Raw genomic sequence first — 26025 nt, 5'->3', positions numbered from 1 at the left:
AGAATTAATTTGGTGATAAAAAATGTGACTAATTAAATATGGGCTCTTGTATTTATATAAGTGTGGGCTAATACTCATTTAGAATGGCCTTGGCATGCATGGGATTCCATGGATAGTCCATGGATCTTTTAACCCATAGATCCTTGGAAAGGAAGAGTCATGGGTATTAGGGTTTACATGGATGTAACGCTAATCCTCCACACTATATAAAGGAGTCATTGGCACTTGATTTGGCACTAGTTGTGTGTGTACAAGAGTGGTGGCCAATTCAAGAGAGTGCATTATTCTCTCAAGAGTTTCTCCAAAGTTTGTGGTGATTTGTGATTTCCATTTGAGGCATCCACATTATTGGTGCTAGGCTCTAAAACTCCAAGGAATCAACCACTACTAAAAGGTATGTCATTCTACTAGTACTTTTATGATTCAAGTTCCCCATGCCATGCTAGTTAGGATGTAAACCTTGGAAATTCTTATTTGCATGTATTTTAGAGAAAACATAGATCCAAGGTTTATAGGGTTGCATGTACACCATAGGAGTGTTAGAATGCTCAAAACCCAACACGTATAACCACTTTAGGTTACCACTCTCCTTACTATACTCGTACTCAAAAGGTATCATCGAGCTCAAGCAACTCCACCTCTCGCAGGTATCTGATTACCCTCTCAGTAGGCTCCTCAATGCTCATCTAGGTATCTCTCCTAGATTACTCTTCTATTCAGACCCCTCTCTAAAAAGGATTTCGGCTGGATACTCTTACTCCACACATACTCAAAAGCAATTCACAGATAGCAGTAAATCCTAGGCTAAGGCATCACAAATCAGGCCACTCTAGTCCTAAAATATGAAATGACTATACTACTCTCTAGCATGCATAACATATCTCATAACAACTTATAACATTTTTAGAAATCACTATTCGGGCGCTGGCTAATTGTACACACTGCTCGTTTCCTCTTTCTCTGAAAATTCTCTTACTCATTTTTAGAAAAATCGTTCCTTTTGAAAACTTTTCTCAAATCCTCAGTTTGAGTCCAGACATACCTGAAGGTGTATCCGGATCCCTCAAACCAAGGCTCTGATACCAACTTGTAACAACATAAATTTTGAAAACAAATTTTTGAAAATTTTAAAAATTCACAGTTGTCACAATAATAAATCTCAATTTGTCAAAATGTCAAATCATTAATTCTCTTAATCAAAACTATATATACAAAACTCCAGGATCCTCGAAATCATAACTCAATCTCTGGTGTGTGTACAATCAAGCCGGTGCCGTCCCGCGATCTTGAGAAAACCTGAAACACATAACACATAACATGGTAAGCATGAAGCTTAGTGAGTTCCCCAAAATACCACATAAAACAAATTGCCACTCGAGGTTATACTCAGTACGACCCTCTGGTCATGTGTCTCAGCGGGACCCTCCAGTCCCGTAGCTCGTTGGACCCTCTGGTCCGGTCTAGCTCGTTGGACCCTCCGGTCCGGTTTGGTTGAGGTCCCTCTGGCCTCGTAAATCATTGGACCCTCCGATCTGGTCAGAATAACACATAGCATACATAATCACAAAAACACATAATCTCAAGCAAACACGCATGACCTTCCGGTCCAAACATAGATACCACCCTAGGTAATGTATAGTGAGAAAACTCACCTCGGATGATGAACAACCCCTATTAACGTTGTTGCCACGCACCGACCACTAACTTTGTGCCAAACCCACAATTATTTTAGTTAGAACTAAGTCCAAAAGCTCACTCATTGGGTCTAGAGGTTGATCAAGAACCAACCCATCAATGTCTTAAACCCATTGGGCCCACTAAGGCCCAATAATAAATGGGCCCTCTCAAGGCCCAACTCTCAAACTAAATAGCAAGCCCAACCCAAGGGCCCAAAGCATAAATATATAATTCCCTAGTCCAAGACTCCATTACATCAAGCCTAAAATCCAGGCCCAACACGATCCTTAGCCCAAAAGCCCACAGTGGGGTTACGCGGGGCGTACCCCCTTTGGTATGCGCAGTGTACACACTCATGCATGAGACTGATCAGGGCACCAACCCAGTACGCGGGGTGTACTAGGATTTACGTTGGGCGTACGCCCAGTTTTGCTTTAGTCCTTTTTCTTGGTCTTAACCCGTTAAGACCTTAACTCATCTCTTGGATCTAGACTCATTAAAAGCTTTTATTCCATAAAGTCAGGGAGTTAAAGCCTTTGCATGGCTAATGTGGTCTCAAACACACAAAACAGTCATTCTCTTTTCTCATTAAGCCCTTATCTCATGCATGCCTTGATTCTCACATCCAAGATCTCATTTTTATGGAACCACTACATCAAAACACTCAAAAGGACAGATAATGGGCTCTGGAGTTTAACAACTCATAAAGCTTCAAGCTTTGGGACCAAAAACTCTAAAATGGACCATACCATGCAAAAATCAAAAGGAACACGAAAGCTTTGAGCTTTATACCTTCAATTGATGCTCCATCCTCATAAAAGCTCAGATCCAAAGCCTAGACTCCAACTCCTTCCCCTTTAATGCTCATTCTTCACTCCAAGGACTCACAAAGTCACCCCAAAGGCTCTCATGCACTCACAAGCTCATATGGATGGAGACTTAGGGTTTTTAGAGGGTTTGTTCTCTGAGAAGGTGGCTAGGAATGAGGCCATCTCATTCTTTATATAGGGTCACTTAAAATGTTAGGGTTTGCATTCACAGCCTAGTACGCCCAACGTTCCTCTTGGTACTCCCAGTGTACCAGGTGGTCCTCGCGTCCATTCCATGGTCATAGGTACGCTAAGCGTACCCATACTTATGCCCAGCGTACCCGCTTGCCTCCCATTTCTTAATAAGGACTAAATTTGCATATCTCCCAAACTATCATAACTTCTTTGTTACAAGTCCGATTCCAGTGATTCTTACTTCCAAAGAAAGGTGACGAGAAGCTCTACGCTTTTATGAACTCGTCACAAACTCAAGGCTCTACGAACCAAAGCTCAAAACTCATATTTGATTTAACAGAATGTTACACAATGATTGGATTTTTGAGCTATTGCTTAAGAGTTATGAAAGATTGCTTAGAAATTTGTAATAACATAGTTTTCATTTGTAATTGCATTGTAGGGAAAAGTTTTTCCGCAATTATATAAATAATGAAAAAAAACTATCTTATTTTATATTTCCTTGCAATGGCATATGTGAAAATTGTCACACCCCCAAACCAAGGATGGCGGAAACGTCCGGGGGTGGAGGACTTCATGTATAGTATCACAACAACGAATATAATAGTGCTCAAAGTAAATACAATCATCATAAATATAATTGAAAAAGTTACATCATAGTAAGTTTACATGTTTCAAAATCAATTACATTATGATGACAAAATGAATTGTTTGGCGATTTAACGTCCCATCCTCAAAATGTTGTTGTTTTCCTGTTTCACTGATTTCCTGAGAATACAAGTAATTTTACAAAAATGTCAACAATTAAGTTGGTGAGTTCATAAGAGTTTTGTTGGAGAAAGAGACCATTTTCCTTGAAAAAGCGACAAAGTATGTTTCCAGAAAATCTAATATCTTCTTTATCACGTGTAAAATGAATGTTTCTATGTTATGCGATAATGAAATCTAGAAGAAACCAAAGATTCCTTCTATAATCACTGAGCGTATATAAGTTATATAAAAATTTACTTAAATAAACCGTTGAATATAATGGGTCTGCCCTAGGTCCACAACCAAACAAGGAACCAGAGATAAGGCGGGCCCACCAATTCTAAGTCGATTATGACTAAATTCTTATATAACTCTAGCATATACACTTAACAGTTATAGATAAGGACTAACAATTCTAGCTGAAATATAGTTTTAACAGAGATATGATTCCAAAGAAAATCCTATATTTTCCTTATAAAAGTTATGCGGTCCTAAATCCCAAGACCGAAAGTAAACAAGTATTTGCCATACTTAAAGGTACAAAATTGGTTTTAAATCGGCATAAAACCCTTTTGATATGAAAATGTACAAGTGTTTTTTCGTACTTAAAGTAATTCCTATGAGCTAAATCGACATAACTCGCTAATTTAAAAGTAGAACCCGTAAATCTTATGATTTGTTAATACCACATGTGAGCTATTATAACCATACTTGACATGGACAGCCTCGTAATACGAGGTTCTTCAGGCGTCGCCGTTAAATGACACTTGTCACCTCAGACCTGCCGGTCTAGCTGTTGCAAGCAGCTCAGGTGTGAGTTTGTCAAACCCAATATAGATCTATACACAACTATCACGTTCTCACTACAAGAGAATCTGGTTACAACTTACAGGACTTTTTGACTTGGTTATTTTGGAAGTAACCCGAAGCGAATGACTCGCAAATTTATTCATTAACAGATTTACGTGAACTAAACTGAAAACCTTTGACAAATAAGTTTGAAAGTAAATGATACATAAACTATACCTATTATAGTTTATCCAAAATGTTTGTAATGTATAAGAACTCTTTTATGCAAATACATAAGTGTTATTAATCCATAAACTATGCTTATTGTAGCTTAATATATGTGTTCTAAATGAATGAAGAATCTTATCATGAATGACTAAATTTTCAGTTTATGATGATAAACTAACAAGGAAACACATTCAATATTTAGAGCTTATTGTTATACACTTTTCTCAACATAATACAAAGTCTTATGAAAGTTATAAGCTGTTAGCTAGTTTTTAAATCTTTCTGCGTTGTCTCAGAAAAATCATACGAGATCGAAAATAGAATCCGTAAACTCTGAGAGTTCCTAAAATGTGTCTAGTTTATTCATAATTTTTATCATGATTTTTGGAAGTCTTTAACTTGGGTTGAAATGTTCATACTCACAGACTAGTCCGGATTTGTTCTTGATATGATAGGCTATTTTGTAAAAATCACCATAAATTGTAGAAAAATCGTATGGAGATGTGCAAGAAGTCATTTTAAAGGTATAAACCTGAACTATTTGCATCTAATACAGTTTTTAAAACAAAAATGTTTAAGTTGACCAAAAAAGTCCATGAATGGAGTTGAACTTTTCTGATGAAGGTTGTTAAATGAGTTTTGTTGTGTTCTTGGTGTTTTAACTTGTATTCCCCCCTTAAAACTTAAGAAAAACATGAAAATATAGGGGTATGAACTCACCTTAGATGATTTCAGTGGGTGAATGTTGAAGGAGAGAAATGTTCAACTCAAGAACACTTGGAGGATTGCTTGAAGATTCAAGAATCTAACACAATTATGATGGAGTTTGTGTAAGAAATCAATGATTTGAGTAAAAGGAAGTGTAATAACCATATGAAGGGTGATGATTCTTACAAAATGTTTCAAAGCTTGAAAAATGCCTTCGAAATCTCGAAATTGTGAGAGAGAATTTGGGAGAAAAGATGTGTTTGATCTTTGGTGGAGAAATGAGAAAAATGTGTGGGAATGAGGGAACAGAGAGGGATGTTCCAGCTCAAAAGCATGAGTATAAGTGGGAAAAGTACCCTTGAATGACCAAGTATGGTGGTGAGGGGTGTGGGTTAGTCATGGAATGGGTATGGGGGTGGTTGCTTGTGTCTAACACTATGGTAAAGTCTTCACTCCACCACAAAATCTTACTTGAGAGATTTGGGAGAGATTTGACATACTTGGAGAGATTTCTCATACAGAGAGAGATTTGGGAGAGATTCCATATTATTGGAGAGATTTGGGAAAGATTTGACATACTTGGAGAGATTTCTCATACGGAGAGAGATTTGGGAGAGATTGAGTGAAAAAGGTTGAGAGATACTTCTTTCGAGACCTTTTTGAGTGTTTGGCTCTGTATTTTAAGGTTCGTAAACCTCGTTAAGTCTTGTTATGACATTCATATGCCCCCGAGGGTTAAGGAATAATGTTTTATCGAGTAGTTTCATCACTTGCTCTGATTAGGGTTTAGACTTTCCGAAGACGTGAAAACTCTAAGTGATACTTTGCATTAAGAATGCGAGTTGTTTAATAAGAAACATAATGAAAACCCTAGTACACAAGGGTTAGATGAGTTGACCGATTTTACTTGTTGACTTTAGTTGAGTTTGACTTGACTGAGAATTGACGGTTGTCACATTATCCCCCTATTAGAGGGAATTTTGTCCCGAAATTAGCACTTTGACCGGGACTTCAAGAATTTGGAGAAAAGATGGGGAAACTTTTCGTAGTACAAGAAATTGATATGGCGGGGACCAATCCGCCTTATGTTAAATGATGACCTTGGAATTTCTTACCGTAGCTTGAGCTAAGTCGATTTAAAAGAAGTTTATTGTTTTGGTATGATAGTGTATTCTATGCATGCCTTTATACTCTCCATTTTATTCTCGTTATTCCCACTATGAATATTTCAGGTTGTAGTTAGTGAGTACTGGTATTACGAATGCTTTAACAATTGGTGATGAAGTTTGTATTATAAGTCCTACCGGCTCTTTTATAATCGCTTGGTGTAAACTAGTCGTATATCATTAAGATTGCAAGGGCATTCGGATGGGTGACTCCGCCTTAAGCCCACAACCAAACAAGGAACAGGAAATGAGGTGGAATCACACATTCTAAGTCCATAGAATCTTAATAATATATGACCATAATGTTTACACTAGCCATCATAGATTCACTAGTAAAAACCCTGTGATTTTATATGGATGGTAAGACTTATTCAGGTTTTTCTGCGTTCTCGAGATATATGGTCGATAAACCCTAAGTCGACACTAGTCTTAGCAAGGATTTAAAACCTATATGTGGCGGTTAGAAGCAGGTACCGCTATTCACGGGTGGTTCTGGGGGAGTTTCTCCTACGGTGATCATGAGCACCCTTCCACCGTCACCAGCATTCCTTGTCCTGGGACAGTCTCTCTTAAAGTGTCATGCTTCACCGCACTCGTAACAAGTTGGGCTGGCTCCAATGTCGGGGACCTGGTTGATGGGTTGTGTCGGTGCTCTACAGAAACGGATAGTCTGCCCCTTCCTGTTGCAATTTTTGCAATGCATCTCCCGGCAAACCCCGGTATGATGGAAGTTACACTTGTTGCATTTCAGGAGGGTTCCAGCGTATCGATTCATGGGTGCTGGAGAGGCAGGAGTTGTGGCAGCATGAACAGCAACAGTCTGTTGCTTCTTGGTGGAGTCTTGGGCTGGTTGGTCCTTCTTTTTGTTCCAAGACTTCATTTTGTTGCTTCTCTCACCATCTTGCTCAAGGGTGGTTGTTACAGTGTCATGGCTGGCCCTATGGTCGATGAGTTGTTGTGCCAACTCCTTGGCACTGTCAAAGGTAGTTTGTCTAAAGGCCAATACGTTGTTTTGAATTTGGGGAGACAATCCCCAGAGGTATCGTTCAACCTTCTTTTCCTCAGGAGTGACCATCCCGGGACAAAGGAGTGCTAGATCACAGAATCGGTCGGTGTAAGTTGCAAGGCCAGAGCCTGTCATCTTGAGGTTCCACAGTTCTTGCTCCAGTTTTTGCACTTCGCCCCTTGGGCAATACTCTTTTAGCATCATCATCTTTAAGTTTTCCCAGCTTAACAAGTTAGCCACTACAAGCGTCAGTGACTTAACGTGACTGTTCCACCACGTAAGGGCTCGACCAGAGAAAGTGCAAGCTGCAAATTTGACCTTGATTGCTTCGTGGCATGCACAAATTTCGAAGACCGATTCGGTCTTCTCGAACCATTGCATCAGTGTGATGACACCCCCGCTTCCATTGAAAGAATCAAGTTTGCTGTTGGTGAAATCTTTAAAGGAACACTCTCTCGGGCGCCCTTGGCTTTCTCCTTGAGTGGAGTTATTAATGCCACTCCCTATCCTTCTGGTACCGTCAGTGTTGATTTGGGACATAGCAGCTACCAATGCGGCCATGACCGCAGCTTAGAACATGACATGATTATATTGGGGAGGCGGCGGTGGCGGATTTGTTTGCGTTCTGCCAGTACGTCTAGCAGACCTACGAGGCGGCATCTTTCTGTTATAGAATTTCAAAGACAAAATGTGTATAAGTCTTTTAGTAATGGTTATTAGTTGTGTGCCGTAAAACTTGGTTATCAGTTTTTAAGTATAGCATTTTCATGTTGTTCGAAAGTGGCAATCAATTCATAGTAGAGGTATATGTAAACAAACTTATGAATTTAGTAGTAATGACTCGAACGAAATCTTGTAATTTGTTCCATGCCTGATCCACTCCTAAGATCACCCAATGTATACCAGTTGCATATAATTAAGGTCCAATAGGCCGTTGAACTTAATGAGTCTGCCCTAGGCCCACAACCAAACAAGGAACAGGACCCAAGGCGGACTTGTCCATCGCATACCCATTGTGAAGGTCGGTAACAACCCGAAATTGTCCATCGCCGAAAACCTGTTCTACCCGTAAAAATTCATCTTTTATCAATTTGTTCCGATTTCGTTTTGGGTTAAATTATTTAAACTTATATGTTTATTGTAATCTAATGAGTGTCCAAACCCCTTAGGAACTCATGAAATTAGCCCAAAAATGTTTATTTCAGAAATTTTAGAAACATCCTCACCGGGTTACGGAAACTTAATCGGGTACGACCAAAAGCCCCGTTTAGTGCCGGTATCGGGTAGAATTCCACTGTGTCCAAGTTTTGAGACCTATTTAAACATGTTCAAACTTTCATTTGAAGCTTTTGCTTCCTCTCTCTACTCTCTCTCTAACCTCGCTCCTCAAACCAAGTTTAAGGGTTCAAAATCATCAAATTTAAGCTCCAAATCACCAAGGTAACTACCCTAACTCCTAGTATAACATCTTAGGCCTTCAATTTCGAGTTCAAATCATGGAATAGGACCATATTCATGAGTTTACGGCCCTAGAAAAGTCCTAGGCCGTGAACTCACATAAATTGGGTTTTAGAGCCCAAAAACCCTTCCAATCGACATTTGGAGCTTAGATATGGCTAAATGGCTTAATGGAATGGACTTAGAATGCCTTAAACATGGATTTTGAAGAGTAAACATGAGTTTACTGCCCAAGAGTATGCTTGGGCCGTAAACTCATATAAATGGGGTTTTTATGCCCTTAAACCCTTCCAAAACTCCATTGAAGCTTTGATATGAATTGTAGAATCTTGGATTTGGCCTTGGAACACCTTGAACATTAATTTAGAGGAGTAAACATGAGTTTACTGCCCAAGAATATGCTTGGGCCGTAAACTCATTATCATGGGGAGTAAACTCCTTTTAGTGTGTTAAAATGCCATTTACACACACCATAAGCCTTGGGGTAAATTCTACAAGTGACCACAAACAAGATTTGGACCTTAAAACATATTAAATCCCCCATATAAGGAGTTCACAGCCATGAGGGGGTTCATGGGCCGTAAACTCCAAAATCCATGCTAAAAGTCCCCTAAAAATCCGTACAAGGCTTGGGAAAAATCATTGGAATCACATGTGATTGTTTAAGGACCAATACATCAAGGATTCTATGTGTGGGGGAGTTTACGGCCGTAAAATCCAAGTTTACAGCTATAAACTCCAATAAATGGTCCCTAAGTGAGTTTTAATTCCTTCCAAAGCCTAAAACCCAAGCCTAGCATTAATCCCAAATGCTGTGAAGCCATTTTGCACCCAAAAACACCATCTATGAGTTCACGGCCGTGAACTCATATGGATGAGGTGTTAAGGGGCCGAAAACTCCTCTATGAGTTTACTCTTGAAGAGTAAACTCCATATCCAAGCCTTATGTGACTTCAAACGCCACCCGGGTCCTTCCAAACACTTGTAATGAGGTGTTTCCGCAACTAGAAGTATTTGTCCCTATAAATTAATTAATTCAAGTCCTAATTAGATACAAATATGTATCTTTTCATAATTCATAGGAACGTCGTGCGTTTGCAAACCCAGAAATGACGTTTAGGATCCAATCAGACACGTTCCTCATCCGGTGAGTTCATACCCCTACTCTTTTTCAATGGTTTTTCAATGTTTTTTTTTGGGGGGGGGGGGAATGTGTAGAAGCCTCGTCTCATCCGGTGAGTTCATACCCCTACCCTTTTTCAATGGTTTAGGATCCAATCAGACACGTTCCTCCTCCGGTGATCTCTTTTGGTGAAGACGGAGTGTGTAGAAGCCTCGTCTCATTTTGTTCATATATATAATATGTATCACACTTGTACAATTTACTTTTGAAACAAATGTAAACTTTCAAATATATGTAATGTAATGGTTGTTTACTTTGATTACTATGTGCATTGGATTTGATACTCAACGTGGAGTCAACCCCGGAAATGTTTCTGCCTTTGGTTTTCGGGGTGTGAAAGATTGGTATCAGAGCCCTTGTTTATAGGGAAAGGAGTATACCAAACCTTACATGGTATAAAACTATTAACACTAAAAGGCCTAAGCGCTCTGAACTAAAAGTATCCTTCAAAATATAAGTATTTTCAAAAGTATACAAGTATACCGAGCCGTCGAGATCCGTAACTACAAGTAGAACAAAACATAAGTAAATGGGTGTTGTACGCTGCGGTTAAACCTAGGCAGTTATGTAGTCGTGTCTAGGGTCAATATAGCCTGGCCAACTATATTCATTCGAGACACGACCAACATGTGCTTGGGAGTGACTGTGGTATGCGGCATACCTAAAACTTACCCAATACCCCAAACAACGAGTCGTCATTGCGGTGAATCATGAAATACTATGGGAGTATTTCTCGAGTCAATCCTTTGTAGAAAATCCTCGTATACGCGTTGTTCCTTGATCATTCCTCTAGCGATAAAATTATCTGCCTTGATAACTCTTTCCTACTTTATCGCTTAATATGATGCTATATCTGTCTTGATGAGATATCCCCTGTTCCATATCTCTTGATTCAACTCAGAGGACTTATGATCCTCTCTTTCCTGATCTTTTTAGATCACGATGCCTCCAAGAAAGAGACCCAGCTCGAAGAACACCAACAACCCTCCGCCGCCACCTCCTCCTGAAATTGACCCAGTGGTATTTCAGGCAGCTGTTATCGCCGCGGTGGCAGCTGCTATGTCTCAATTGAACACTGGTGGTTCCGGTGGTTCGGGAGGTGATACTCAAACCCAAACCCCAAAGAACAGTCAGGGACACCGAAGAGAGGGTTCCTATAAAGACTTCATCAACGCGAAGCCCACATCCTTTGATGGCACTGGAGGTGTCATTTCCCTCACCCGATGGTTCGAGAAAATCGAATCAATCTTTGAAATATGCGCCTGTTCGGAGTCTGACAAAGTAAAGTTCGCCGCCTGCACCTTCCTTGACAAGGCCCTGAATTGGTGGAACGGCCGAGTCAAATCCTTAACTCTACCTGTAGCAAATGCTATGGGTTGGGAAGCTATGAAGGAGCTTCTGCTCGAAGAGTATTGCCCTCAGGGCGAAATACAGAAGCTAGAACACGAACTCTGGAACCTTAAGATGAAGGGTTCCGATATAGCTGCTTATACTTCAAGATTTGATGACCTGGAATTACTCTGCCTGGGAATGGTTACCCCGAAGAGTAAAAAGATTGAGAAATTCATCTGGGGGTTGACCCAGCCAACAAAAGGGAATGTCTTGGCTGCGAAGCCAGACACCTATGATAGCGCTAAATGTCTTGCGCAAACCTTGATCGATCATGAAGACAACTCTGATGAGGAGGCTACCACTCCCGAGCCAGTCACAAGTGGAGGTGGAAGTAAAAAGAAATTCTGGAACAAGCGGAAGGCCCAAAGTATGCAAGGGTCTTCTAAGAAACAGCAAACAGTAGCAGTCCATGCTACTACTGCCCTTGTTGCTGTTTCAGCTGCCGGGTCCACGACCCAAACTCCTACCTGTGGATACACTGGTACCCTTCCTTGGTGCGGTAAGTTCAGCTACCATCACCGTATTCCGGGTCCATGTCGTGAAAGAATCTGTAACAATTGTGGCAAGAAGGGCCACCTTGCTCGAACCTGCAGAAAACCAGCCAAATCAACAAACCAATCATCCGGAACGGGAATCAGTCCAGCCTGCTACAATTGTGGCGAAGTAGGGCACTTCAAAAGAAATTGCTCCAAAGCAGCAACAACTGGCAACACCGGAAGAGTCCTAACAATAGGACGAGAGGAGACAACCGCTGATCCTACTGTCGCTGTAGGTATACCCCTCTTTGACATCTCTTATACCTGCAACTCTTTTCGATTCTAGTACTAAAAGGGAAACCTGTTATCTATCTATTTGAACACCTTTCTAAACTTAACCCTTCGTTTGTAATCGAAAATGTGTACTGTCGAGACGGCTAACCAGTGAGATAGAGAACACTAACTTCGTACCTATAGATTGTATTCTCAGTCCGGAGGATTATTCTGTTCCATTCAATTTAATGGGAAACTTTTCACGAAATACTTTGATGCTATGTTTGACATGTAATGACCGAGTCTCATTCATGTCGTTATTCTTGGTTTCGAAAGGTTCTCCCGTCTAGATCTTTCCCCCGACCCGACTCTCATGATCTTCGGCATCAAAACTTCGCATCGTTTCGTGCATCAAAGCTCAAAAAGTTTTCCCGATAGAAATTGCCATGCATCCCTCGTTCCTGTGATCATCGGGAAACGAGAAGTCTGCAGCTCTTTTCCCTAAATTTCTTTCTCGAAGGACTCTCGAGAACTCTTTCCGAACATCTAGTCTAGTCTCGCACCGGCCTAATCCCTGGAACTACCTCATAACCAAACTTCAGTAAGTATGACGTGTCCAAGACAGGTGACCAAGGATTGATATGATTTCTACGAGTTAGTAATGGTATCCTTCGGTCAAATCATTTCCCTTGATCATGTAGCTAAGCAAAGTAGTCATACTCGTGAACCTTTACAAAAGCTAAGACGATAGGGAATTAGTCGACACCAGAGATACCCATAGAAACCTGTCAATTCTTGGGTCCCATCGACTATTATCGCCGACCTACCCAGAAAATTTCTTCTAGAATCATCAGACCCTTAGCTACTATGCTCTACGAGGATGTGCCTTCCTGTTGGAGTGTGTGTCCTATTGAAGGCTTATTCCTAGAAAAAGCATGATATGCTTTGGGAAGTGTAAAATACTTCCCTCGTGATACATTAGACCTTTCGCGATCCACGTAGAATCGATTCCGCAACCTTCAAACTCCGGATGCCCTTAGAACTTAGTAACATCCATCCGGTACTTCACGTCTCGAATCCTTAGAAGTATCTACCCAACGAAACTCTAATGATTCCTCTGAGGAGACCGAAGTCATCAAGGGTCGGAACCTCCATGGGAGAACCGATTGAGATCTTGGATTGAGAGAGTCAATGTACGAAACCAAGTCGCGTACCAATATTGAGGGTTCGCTGGAACGCCAAGCTGAGACCCGATTCCACTTGGGAGCGTGAAGATCCGAGGCAACAAATCCATTCGTATCTCATTCCAATTCATGATCTATATCTTAATCTTTGAATTTCGGGATGAAATTTCCTCTAACGGGGGGATAATGTAACAACCCGAAATTGTCCATCGCCGAAAACCCGTTCTACCCGTAAAAATTCGTCTTTTATCAATTCGTTCCGATTTCGTTTTGGGTTAAATTATTTAAACTTATATGTTTATTATAATCTAATGAGTGTCCAAACCCCTTAGGAACTCATGAAATTAGCCCAAAAATGTTTATTTCAGAAATCTTAGAAACATCCTCGCCGGTAGGGGTGCAAACGAGTCAAGCTACTTGCGAGCTACTCGGGATTGGATCGTTAAAAGCTCGACTCGAAATCGATTTTAAACGAGCCCGAGCCGAGCTCAAGCTTAATATTAAGCTCGTTTATTAAACGAGCTCGAGCTCGAGCCTATGTCATTAAGCTTGATTAGGCTCGCGAGCCTAAACGAGCCTTTACATAATATAATTTATTATTATTTATATATATTAAAATAAAAAATATATTATAGGAATTACGGATTTAGGGTATTAGTAAACGAGCTTCTTAACGAGCTCGAGCCGAGATTAAGCTTATTTAGGCACGTCAGATAACAAACAAGTCGAGCCCGAGCCCGAGCCTGAGCCCGAGCCGAGCTTGGATAATTCTTTACGAGCTCGAGTCGAGCTCAGTACAAGAAAGCTCGAATCGAGCCGAGCTCGAGTTCGAGCCTCATATAACTTAAACGAGCCCGAGCCGAGCCTAGCTAGCCTCGGGCTCGGCTCAGCTCGTTTGCACCCCTACTCGCCGGGTTACAGAAACTTAATCAGGTGCGACCAAAAACCCTGTTTAATGCTGGTATCGGGTAGAATTCCACTGTGTCCAAGTTTTGAGACCTATTTAAACGTGTTCAAACTTTCATTTGAAGCTTTTGCTTCCTCTCTCTACTTTCTCTCTAACCTCTCTCCTCAAACCAAGTTTAAGGTTCAAAATCATCAAATTTAAGCTCCAAATCACCAAGGTAAATACCCTAACTCCTAGTATAACATCTTAAGCCTTCAAATTTGAGTTCAAATCATGGAATAGGACCATATTCATGAGTTTACGGCCCTAGAACAGTCCTAGGCCGTGAACTCACATAAATTGGGTTTTAGAGCCCAAAAACCCTTCCAATCGACCTTTGGAGCTTAGATATGGCTAAATGGCTTAATGGAATGGACTTAGAATGCCTTAAACATGGATTTTGAAGAGTAAACATGAGTTTACTGCCCAAGAGCATGCTTGGGCCGTAAACTCATATAAATGGGGTTTTTATGCCCTTAAACCCTTCCAAAACTTCATTGAAGCTTTGATATGAATTGTAGAATATTGGATTTGGCCTTGGAACACCTTGAACTTTAATTTAGAGGAGTAAACATGAGTTTACTGCCCAAGAACATGCTTGGGTCGTAAACTCATTATCATGGGGAGTAAACTCCTTTTAGTGTGTTAAAATGCCATTTACACACACCATAAGCCTTGGGATAAATTCTAGAAGTGACCACAAACAAGATTTGGACCTTAAAACATATTAAATCCCCCATTTAAGGAGTTCACAGCCATGAGGGGGTTCATGGGCCGTAAACTCCAAAATCCATGCTAAAAGTCCCCTAAAAATCCATACAAGGCTTGGGAATAATCATTGGAATCACATGTGATTGTTTAAGGACCAATACATTAAGGATTCTATGTGTGGGGGATTTTACGGCCGTAAACTCCAATTTTACAGCCGTAAACTCCAATAAATGGTCCCTAAGTGAGTTTTAATTCCTTCCAAAGCCTAAAACCCAAGCCTAGCATTAATCCCAAATGTTGTGAAGCCATTTTGCACCCAAAAACACCATCTATGAGTTCACGGACGTGAACTCATATAGATGAGGTGTTAAGGGGCCGAAAACTCCTCTATGAGTTTACTCATATCCAAGACTTATGTGACTTCAAACGCCACCCGGGTCCTTCCAAACACTTGTATTGGGGTGTTTCCGCAACTAGAAGTATTTGTCCCTGTAATTAATTCAAGTCCTAATTAGATACAAATATGTATCTTTTCATAATTCATAGGAACCTCATGCGTTTGCAAACCCAGAAACGACGTTTAGGATCCAATCAGACACGTTCCTCATCCGGTGAGTTTATACCCCTACCCTTTTTCAATGGTTTTTCAATGTTTTTAGGGGGGGGGGGAATACAAGCAAACTAAAAATGTTTTCAAATCATAACATTGATGGATTTCATTAAATATCTGGCAAACTTATAAATATCTTTACCCTTTATGTATTATGTTGAACATAAGGGATGATTTATCAACCACAACTATATGAATTTCAGTTAAGGAAATAATCTAACTAATCAAATTATTATGGGAATAATTTGGGGTTCTTTAGTTCTCGTTTAATCACATATTAATATATATAAATTTATTAGATAAACTATGTCTGATTCAGTTTATCTCCGTTTCACTTAGTATATATTGTTAGATAATTTCATTGTATATAACAGTTTTCACTGTATTATGTTTCATATCGTTTAGTATGTTTGATATCGTTTGCGAATTTCGTGAATACTTAGTACTAGTTTGTGAGATTTGTCATTACCCTTTTGGGTTATTAGTAAATCCTCCCTGGAAGTGTAACCAGAGTCTCCTGGAGGGAGAGCGTGGAATTTGTGAATAGATCTATTCGGGACTGACAATCCCACACCTTAACTGCTAGCTACAGTTAGGCAGGCACGCCTGGGGTGACAAATTTCGGATATCGTCCAACGTCTGACAAGCGTCAAGGAGGTCTCATTGTCGTATCAGCATGGTTACCCGACTCACAATATGTATTAATATAAGTTTATTGACGGTTTCGCTTTGGGTTTGGTTTTGACTTTGTTTCGATTCCATATCTACTTTCTATCTATAGTTTCCATATCTAGTACGGGATGATAGTCCCATGGTTTTCAGTCTATTGATCTTTATCTAGTGCGGGATGTTAGTCCTATGGTTTTTAACTTATATCTAGTACGGGATAATAGTCCCATGATTTCAACCTATATCTTGTACGGGATGGTAGTCCCATGGTTTTGAAACTATATCTTGTACGGGATGATAATCCCATGGTTTTGAATCTATGTCTAGTCCGGGATGGTAATCCCATGGTTTTCAATCTATATTTTCATATATATCAAATTATCTTGTATCTAGTCCGGGATGATAGTCCCATGGTATTCAATCTATATTTTCATATATATCAAACTATCTTGTATCTAGTCCGGGGTGATAGTCCCATGGTATTCAATCTATATTTTCATGTATATCAAACTATCTTATATGTAGTGCGGGATGTTAGTCCCAAGGTTTTCAAACTACTTTACATCTACAGTTCACGTATATTAACGTATTTTATATCTAATTCGGGATAGTAATCCCATGATTCTCAATATATAGTTTTGTGTATTAAACTATACTCTGTGATATTTAATCGGTCTTGCATTTAGGAAAATATGGGATTTTCCTGGGGTAACATAAAACGTGTAATTGAACTAGTAATGAAAGATAACTAAACTGTTTTACATAAGAAAATATGGGATTTTCTTGGATAATAAACCTTTTCGGAAAACTAAAGGAAACCGGTACATTTTTCAGAAAACAAACATCTTATGAACTCACCAGCTTTATGCTGATTTTCAAACTGCTTGTATTCTCAGGTCCGTATTAGACAGGTACCCGGTGATCTCTTTTGGTGAAGACGGAGTGTGTAGAAGACTCGTCTCATTTTGTTCGTATATATAATATGTATCACACTTGTACAATTTACTTTTGAAACAAATGTAAACTTTCAAATATATGTAATGTAATGGTTGTTTACTTTGATTACTATGTGCATTGGATTTGATACTCAACGTGGAGTCAACCCCGGAAATGTTTCCGCCTTTGGTTTTCGGTGTGTGACAAGGTCCGCTGGAATGCAAAGCGGGAACCTGATTATACTTGGGAACGCAAAGATCAATTGAAACAAAAGTACCCGCATATTTTTTTCCCTAATCCACAAATGTTAGCTTTATATTTAGTTTCGGGACGAAATTCCCTCTAACGGGGGGATGATGTGACAACCCGATATTTCGAATCAATGTAATGACCTAAAAAGTCAAGAGTTGTAATCTCTTTTGATATAATGGAATTAGCTTCAAAAAAAATGTTCAAAAGTCTCTATTGGGTTACCTGAAATGATAGTTATCATGTCAAGGTGTTCAGATTTATAAAGAACACTAAAATCCGAGTTATAACAAAGAAGTTATGACCAAACTAAGATTCACAGCAAAACCGTCAATACGATTAAACATAAAACGCGAAGTTTTAATAAAATACTTTTTAACCGTAATTATCTAAATGAAAGTCGTAGATATCATTAAACCGTGAACATACATAAAAAGAACGTCCAAATCTGACTTAGTATGAGGAAGTTCTGATTTTTCCAAGTTTCGGATATAGCAGCAGACAGCTAAAATACTCAAAATAGAGATCAAGAGATTTTTAGCCGATACAACCTAAATGAGAATCGAATATGTCAACAGTAGTAGCATAACGGTATAAAGTCTGACGAGAACGGACATCACATGAAGAAGTTATGGATTTTTAACGGACTTTTCGTGTCCCGGCCTGTTAAAAATAAATAATAAAAATTAAATTCAAAATTAGCCGACGAAGTCTAAACAATAGTTGTAGAGTATATTCTCACCTTTGCGTGCATATAAAGAACGTCGAAATCAGAGCTCGTACGCGAAAGTTATGCATTTTACAAGTTCGAGACCCAAAATCTGAGGCTGTCAGGCGTACCACGACGTGGTGAAGAAGCCCACGACGTGGTATTGTGACTGATGGGTGCCAGGTGCACCAGCAAACGTCTCATCAACGAAAGATGATAGAATCCCTCACCACGACGTGGTGAGGTGTACCACGACGTGGCGCCCAATTTGGGGCTATAAATAGCAGCTGAAGGTGTTGAGTTTCATTGCTCATTTTTCTCTCCCTCGTGCCGAAGCTCTGTGTTTAAACCCCCCGAAGCCCCGGTCTTCATACCCAAGTTCCGAAGGAAGGATTTTCACTCTCGAGACACCCGAGATTCCTGAGAATCCCGAGAAATTCAACTTTCCCTAGTCGAAGTTCTGCTCAGTTATCGTTTCACCTTCTTCTATCTATCAAGTGAGTTCATACCCCTACAATTACGTTTTCAAACACTTTATAAATGCTTTTATACGTTTTCAAGGGGGGGGGGGGGGGGGGGGAATACAAGTAAACACGCGATTACTCTCGTGTGGAAAACAATAAGCTTTCACTACATTTATCTTTACATAACAAATCATATGTGATTCTTAACTATCATATGAAAATGTTCGCATGCAACACCTATTCAATAACATCTTGTCCTTTAAGAATATAAACATGTTGTTATACGAATATCAAACACTTCATTTATATTTTGGTAAATAAATGTTCAATAGGGTTATTATAAATGTTATACTTACATACCAAGTTGATACTGCATTAGGGTTTTTCATACAAAGAATCATACATTTGAGAAAAACTATAATAGGTATAGTTTACTAGATATTCAAGAAGTTTTACATACTATAAGTACTATATCAAAGAAATACTTTCATATACAAGAACAAACAAGCTTTTCATACGTAAATCTATTTGATACTAAGTTTTGTGAGACGTTCAGCTTCACGTACTTTGAGTATGCAGTTAAAGTCCTGTATTATATACCATAATCTCTTGTAGGGAGAGCGTGATACTTGTGTATAGATCTATACGGGATTGACAATCCCGCACCTAAACTGTTAGCTACAGTTAGACCGACAGTTCTAGGGTGACAAACGTCATAACACTCCAACGCTTGAAGAACGTTGTTACAGGCAGCATGGGTCAATAGCATGGTTGTAGAACTCACATGGAGTATTAAAAACACATTGATTTACGGGGGTATCAAATGCTTTAGCGATTTTATACATACATAACTCTACTATTCTAGGCATGAAAAACACCATTGCATTATCGTATTTGGAACTTTTAAATTACCATACACTTATGGAACATTATTGGAATTTTAAAAAACCACATCCAAAACAGTCGGGTCTTGTAGAAGACTACTTTTATACTAGTAGGAAATATGGGATTTTCTAGGAGTTTTCAAACATCTACAAACAATTTCATTCAAATTTATACAAACATGGACATTAAATACTTATGAACTCACCAGTTTAGATGTTGATTTACTCTTTCAAATCTACTTGTATTTATCAGGGATTCAGTAATACAGGTAAACTTCAGTTGTTGGAGAAGTGATGCTAAGGCGTCAATTTTAAACTCATTTTCTCATCATATTGTAATTTGTTTTTAAAACAAGTCTCTTACAACAATGTAACTTTTAAATTATATATATGATGGTTGTGTTTGCTTTCTTTACTATGTATTCAATTGTTTCGATACTACATGAAGTCATCCGCCCTTGAACGTTTCCGTCGTTCTGGTTTAGGGATGTGACATAAATCTAGTTGTTCCTATCATCATCGTCATCTTCCCCACAAAGAAATCCTCAACCACAAGCGTTGCAACCATTGTCTTGAAACCCTAACGAAAATGTGAAAACCCTCAAAGGAAAATCTGTCTCTCTCTCCTTCTTTATCTTCCTCAGAAAACCCTAGATCTTTCATATCTTCGTTCTTATCCATCGATTCTTCTCTGGTTGACGAAGGCTATCAAATCAGAGGGTTTTCAAGATCAAAGGGTTTTCATAGAGGTTCAATAGTAGAGGCGGTGTTGACCAGTAGTTGTGGTAACAACTCCGACGAAGAGTTTCCAGATCGAAGGGTTTCCAGATTGACGACTCTGTCGGCTCCGATTAAGGGTTTCTAGATCGACGACTCCAATAGGTGGGGGCATTTGGGTTACTATGAAGCCGATGATAAGCACGAGGAAAACGGGAGGGGGTTGTTTCCCTCTTGACAGCCGAAAATCCCACCTTTGGTGGAGGTTTTCTCGATTAAAACCGAAGAAGAAGAAGAAGAAGAAGGGAGGCAATAACAATAAGTATGGGGGTGTTTGGGTTGCTTATCATCGAGAAAGAAGAAGAAAACATGGTTGGAACGGAGGGTTTTCCAGAGAGAGAGATAGAGAGAGAGAGAGAGGGAGGGAGAGAGAGAGAGAGAGAGAGATTTATTATTATTATTTTTTATTTTTTTAAATCTGAAAATAAGAAAAATAAATATGAGAGAGATAGAGAGATTTATTTTATTTTTATTTTTTATTTTTTATTTTTTTAAATATGGAAATAAGAAAAAAAATAAGAAAAAAAGTAAATCATATTAACAGGGGCAAATTCGTCATTTTGAAAAAAAAAATCAAAACAGATTGGACCAAACAAGCAACAAAATAAAAACTATGGACCTTTGGTGCTAGCCCAAACCTTTTTGGACCAAAGTGACAATTTTGAGCAAACCACAAGGACCATTTGGGTAATTTTGGAAACTGTTTTCTATTTATTTCAATTTTTATTAGAATAAATGCAGAAAAATCAAAAAATTGGGTTAAACAGTTTAGAAACCCATTTTTATATTTTTCCCAGCTTAAGTATGTCCAATGGCAGTATCATAAAAAGTTTGGGAATTTTTATCATTTGGATGCTATTTTTCACGAATTTATATTGTTATGAAGGCTTAAAATTTTGGAAAAATGGTTAATCATATCAAAAATTCAAAGGAAAATTTATGGAAGACCTCTACTGTATTTAGAATGAAAATGCAAAGTTTTACAATTTTTGGAAACTATTTGATAAGATTTTGGCTTTTTAAGAGCTTAAAACACATTTAAATGTGTTGAAATACCCTCAATTAATATTACAAAAGTCTGGAAATTAATATTCAAAATTGTCTTAATCACATGAGTTATAAAATTTCACCATTTTAGAAAAAATGTTTGTAACTTATCAATATTAAATTTTGACACAATATTGACATAATTCTATAGTAGTAGTAAGTATACTAGTGTTACATTTCGATTAGAGAATCACTAGCGAATACCATTATTGTAGGAATCAATAATGGTACGAGTGGAGCATAGTTCAAGGCACCATTTGTATCATCTCAATGCATTGTGAGTATTCACCACTCCCCTATTTTCGGTTTTTAAATGTTTTGGGGTGGAAAAGCATGTCCTAAACTATTTATATTCGTTGTATTTATTTGACTTGTATAAACTTGGTTGCTATATTTTGCATATTGTGAGTATTCACCACTCCCTTATTTTCGGTTTTTAAATGCTTTGGGGTGGAAATGCATGTCCTAAACAATTTATATTTGTTGTATTTATTTGACTCGTATAAACTTGGTTACTACATTTTGCATATTGTGAGTATTCACCACTCCCCTATTTTCGGTTTTTAAATGTTTTGGGGTGGAAAAGCATGTCCTAAACTATTTATATTCATTGTATTTATTTGACTCGTATAAACTTGGTTGCTATATTTTGCATATTGTGAGTATTCATGACTCCCCCTATTTTCGGTTTTTATGTTTTAGGGTGGAAAAGCATGTCCGAAAAACTATTTATTGTTTGTTGTATTTAAACTGGTTTGTGTCAAACATGATTGCTATATTTTGCTATGTATGTGTATGCAACTTGAAACATGAGGCCTTATCGTCTTAAGTCCATTCCCTTACACTTTATCCAACCATTAACTCTTTGAGCCAATGGTCATTATGGATAGCACTATTAGGAATTGACAACTCCTCACTTGCCCAATTGCTTGAGTGCATGATACCATATAATCTATGGAACGAGAAGCATAGATCTTGATAGGGCATCAGTCATAGGCTTGGTTGTGAACTCATTGTTTGCTCATACACATACAAACTCATAACTTATTATAGCAATAAACTTTGTATCTCGTTATAACAACGAATTTTTGTTACTAAATACTTATTTACTTGTTTTAGCAACAAACTTGGTTGCTTCTTATAGTAACAAACTTGTTTGCTCCTTGTAGCAATGAAACATGTTTACTCATTTTAGTAACAAACTTTATTTCCCATGAGGATATGAACGTTGCATCTCGTTTGGGCAACATACTTTATTTCTCATGATGACAATGAACTTTGTTTATACAAACTTATTTACTCATTTTAGCAATATATTTTTATCTATGGAAACTTATATCAAAATTTTGATTTCAATTCATGAAACAAATATTATTTTTAACTTGTGAACTCACCAACTATTTTTATAGTTGACACTCGTTTTACATGCTTTTTCAGGAATCATCGAGTAAGTGGCACTTAGGGACACTTCACTTTTAGGAGCATTCACATGTGTTGTATTTCAATTTACATTGTAATTTCTTTTAAAAGTTGTTCAAGCCCATTGTAAATTTGTAATGATTTTTAATACTATGGTTGGTTTTGTCTTTTAACTTTTGCTATGTGTAAGAGAACATACGTCATGATTGGCAATCCATAACTTGCTCATGGAATTCTAGTGAATACAAGTCGTTTGAAAAGTGACAACATATAATATGTTGGTGAGTTCATAAGTATTTTTGTATAAAAAGTTGTGATAGTTTAAAACCCCAGTAAATCCAATATTTTCTTAAATAAAATAGTTGTAAGTCTTGTTTCCAATCAAGTATAATTACGTGTGTGCTTTAGTTATAACTTTTTGAAAATTTGTATAAAATTTTACATAAAAATGTTTGTGTATGTTCTTTAGTACTTCAATATAATGATGACAGGTCTGAAGATTACTGATCAGTCGGTGTTAAAAAAACAAACCAAAGAACTCATCAAGAATTGGGACTCGGAGCTTCTAAACATAATCGATACCACCCCGGATGACACTGTCATCCGGACCCCACTAGTTGACCGGTGGTTGTGGACAGGGTTGAGCCCTAATGCTTCATCAGGTGGATCCGTGGTGGCTGGTGATGCATGGCACCCAATGACACCCAATCTGGGTCAAGGGGCTTGTTGTGCTTTGGAAGATGTTATTGTTTTAGTGAAAAAGCTCGCTCCTGCACTCAAGGTTGGACCGATGAAGAAAAATACCTTCATATGGGATCATAACTCAAGACTTTTCCTGAATCAAAAGATTGAACAACCTAAAGATTTCTAGGTTCTATCTATCTTGAAATCTATTTTTCCTACGTAATGATGAAGGTTTTATGCTCCTGAAGATCTTTATTTTAACATCTCAATTAAATAGCTAATTATTTCAGGTTATTTGGATCTTAAGAGTTCTTGTAAAACCTAAACTCTTTGGTATCCAGATTGCATAAGGATCCTAACTGATCTAAAATCTTTGACAATAGTTAACTGTTGTAGATTTTTAAGGATCCTAACCATCTGAAGATCCTCATAAATCCTACTGCTACAATAGGGGGGGGGGGCACACTGTCTTCTAACTATTGCTACGTAATGATAAGACTTTTCATGTTCCATAACTTCCTATGGACAAGTTATGGAACCCATTAAAGAACATTTAGATCAATTCTAACAAGGAAAATTATCACATAATTTTTTTTAATCATGATCTAAACTAACTCATAAGGCAAAATAGTTTCAACTAAAATGATACAAGTAATTAGCTTAACATATAAATTAAGAAGTATCTTTTGATGACTCTTGGAATTCATAACTTATGAGTTAATGTTATTTTAATGGATGAGACTTTTCATTTTCCATAACTTGAGGTCAAGTTATTGTCACACCCCGAAAACCGAAGGCGGAAACATTTCCGGGGTTGACTCCACGTTGAGTATCAAATCCAATGTACATAGTAAGTAAAGTGAAACAAACATTACATTACATATTAAAAGTTTTACAATTTGTTTCAAAAGACACAGTTTATACAGTTGTGATACATATTATAGATGTAAACAAAACGAACGAGTCTTGCACGCACACGATCCTAAACCAAGTAAGTCTTCGGGTACCTGTACTATCGTTGACCTGAGAACACAAGCAGTTTGAAAATCAGCATAACGCTGGTGAGTTCATAAGTAGTTTTGTTTTGTGAAAATGTTTATGTTTCCTTTCTGTTTCTAAAAATATAACACACGCCAAGAAAATCCCATATTTTCTTAAAAGTTGGTTGTTGTATCACAAAACTAAAGTATGGTTTGGTTATCCAATTCTTTGTTTTATGTTTTTAATGTATCAATGTATTCCCAGGAAAGTCCCATACTTTCCTGAAGGGTAGTTATTGTAAAAGATGTAATGTTATTCAGTTAGGTACACTTTTCTGGTTATGTGCATATTACCCAGGAATGCCCCATGCTTTCCTGTATGTTGGTTTTCAATGTGAAAGTTGTATTCTACTAAACCTGGTTATGTACAAAGTTTCCACAGAAAGGTCCCATACCTTCCTGAATGTTGGTTGTCATTTGTAAAAGATGTAAAAGATGTAAACTGAATCCTGGTTATCTGTAAAATGTAGTGTGTAGTTCATTATTACTATAAGTAAATCTCTGTTATCCTAGTTGCGAGTTCCATAACCATAATAAAGACTGAACCTATGGCAATAAGTAGTCCACAACCTTGTGGCAATAAGTAGTCCACAATCCTTATGACTTTCGTCACCCTTGAACAATTTCGGTTCGGCTGTAGCTAGCAGCCAGGTGTGGGGTAGTCAACCCCGTATAGATCTATACACTCAAGTCACGCTCTCTAAATTCCAGGGATTCTGGTTACGGGTGTAGTCCTCCACTCGCGTATCTCTGTGGAGTGTTTGCCGAGGACGTGTCTCCAATCATACGGAATAACAAACTTACTAGTAATAATAGAATAATCCTCCATTCACGTATCTCTGTGGAATGTTACCGAGGACAAGACAGTGTACGAAATATATTATTCATGTGTTATAAGTCATGCTTTTAACTGATAAAATGTGGAAACCATTTGTGAAATATATAAAACATAACAGTTTATAAAACTCATTTCACAAATAAATGTTTAAGTAATATGTGTATTCAACTCGTTATCAGTTGTGTAATCAATATTAAAAGCATATGAAATGTGAAGTACACACATGAAAATAAGTTTTGAGTACAAGAAAACCCTTGTACTTTGCTTGTGTTCCCCCCTAAAAACAGTGAAAAACAGTGAAAAAGGGTAGGGGTATGAACTCACCGGACTCGGGAATGTGTCGGTTTTGGATACTAGATGTTGATTCGGGGATTGTTTACTCGCGATGTCCCTATGTAAAATGAAATAATGTCCATATATATACAATTATGGATACATTCACTAATCATATGGAACATTACACTCCAACGAGGTTAAACACCTCAAAATGAGCGTTTGGAGTGACCCGGGTGATATCTTCGGACGTGTAATGGCACTAGGGACTTGGGATTTGAGCTTAATCGCCATAAGTAAACATTTAAATGAGTTTACAACCACAAAACACACCCACACATGAGTTTACGGCCGTAAACTCATGTTGGTGTGATTTTGATGGTTTAAGGGCTTAAATGGACATGGGGATTGCTAGAATGGATTATCTAAAATGCCTTGGAACACTTGGAATGAAATTTTAACACTAAATGGGGAG

This window comes from Lactuca sativa, chromosome 6, assembly GCF_002870075.4.
Source record: "Lactuca sativa cultivar Salinas chromosome 6, Lsat_Salinas_v11, whole genome shotgun sequence".
NCBI lineage: Eukaryota > Viridiplantae > Streptophyta > Magnoliopsida > Asterales > Asteraceae > Lactuca > Lactuca sativa.
This window is presented reverse-complemented; position numbering follows the sequence as displayed.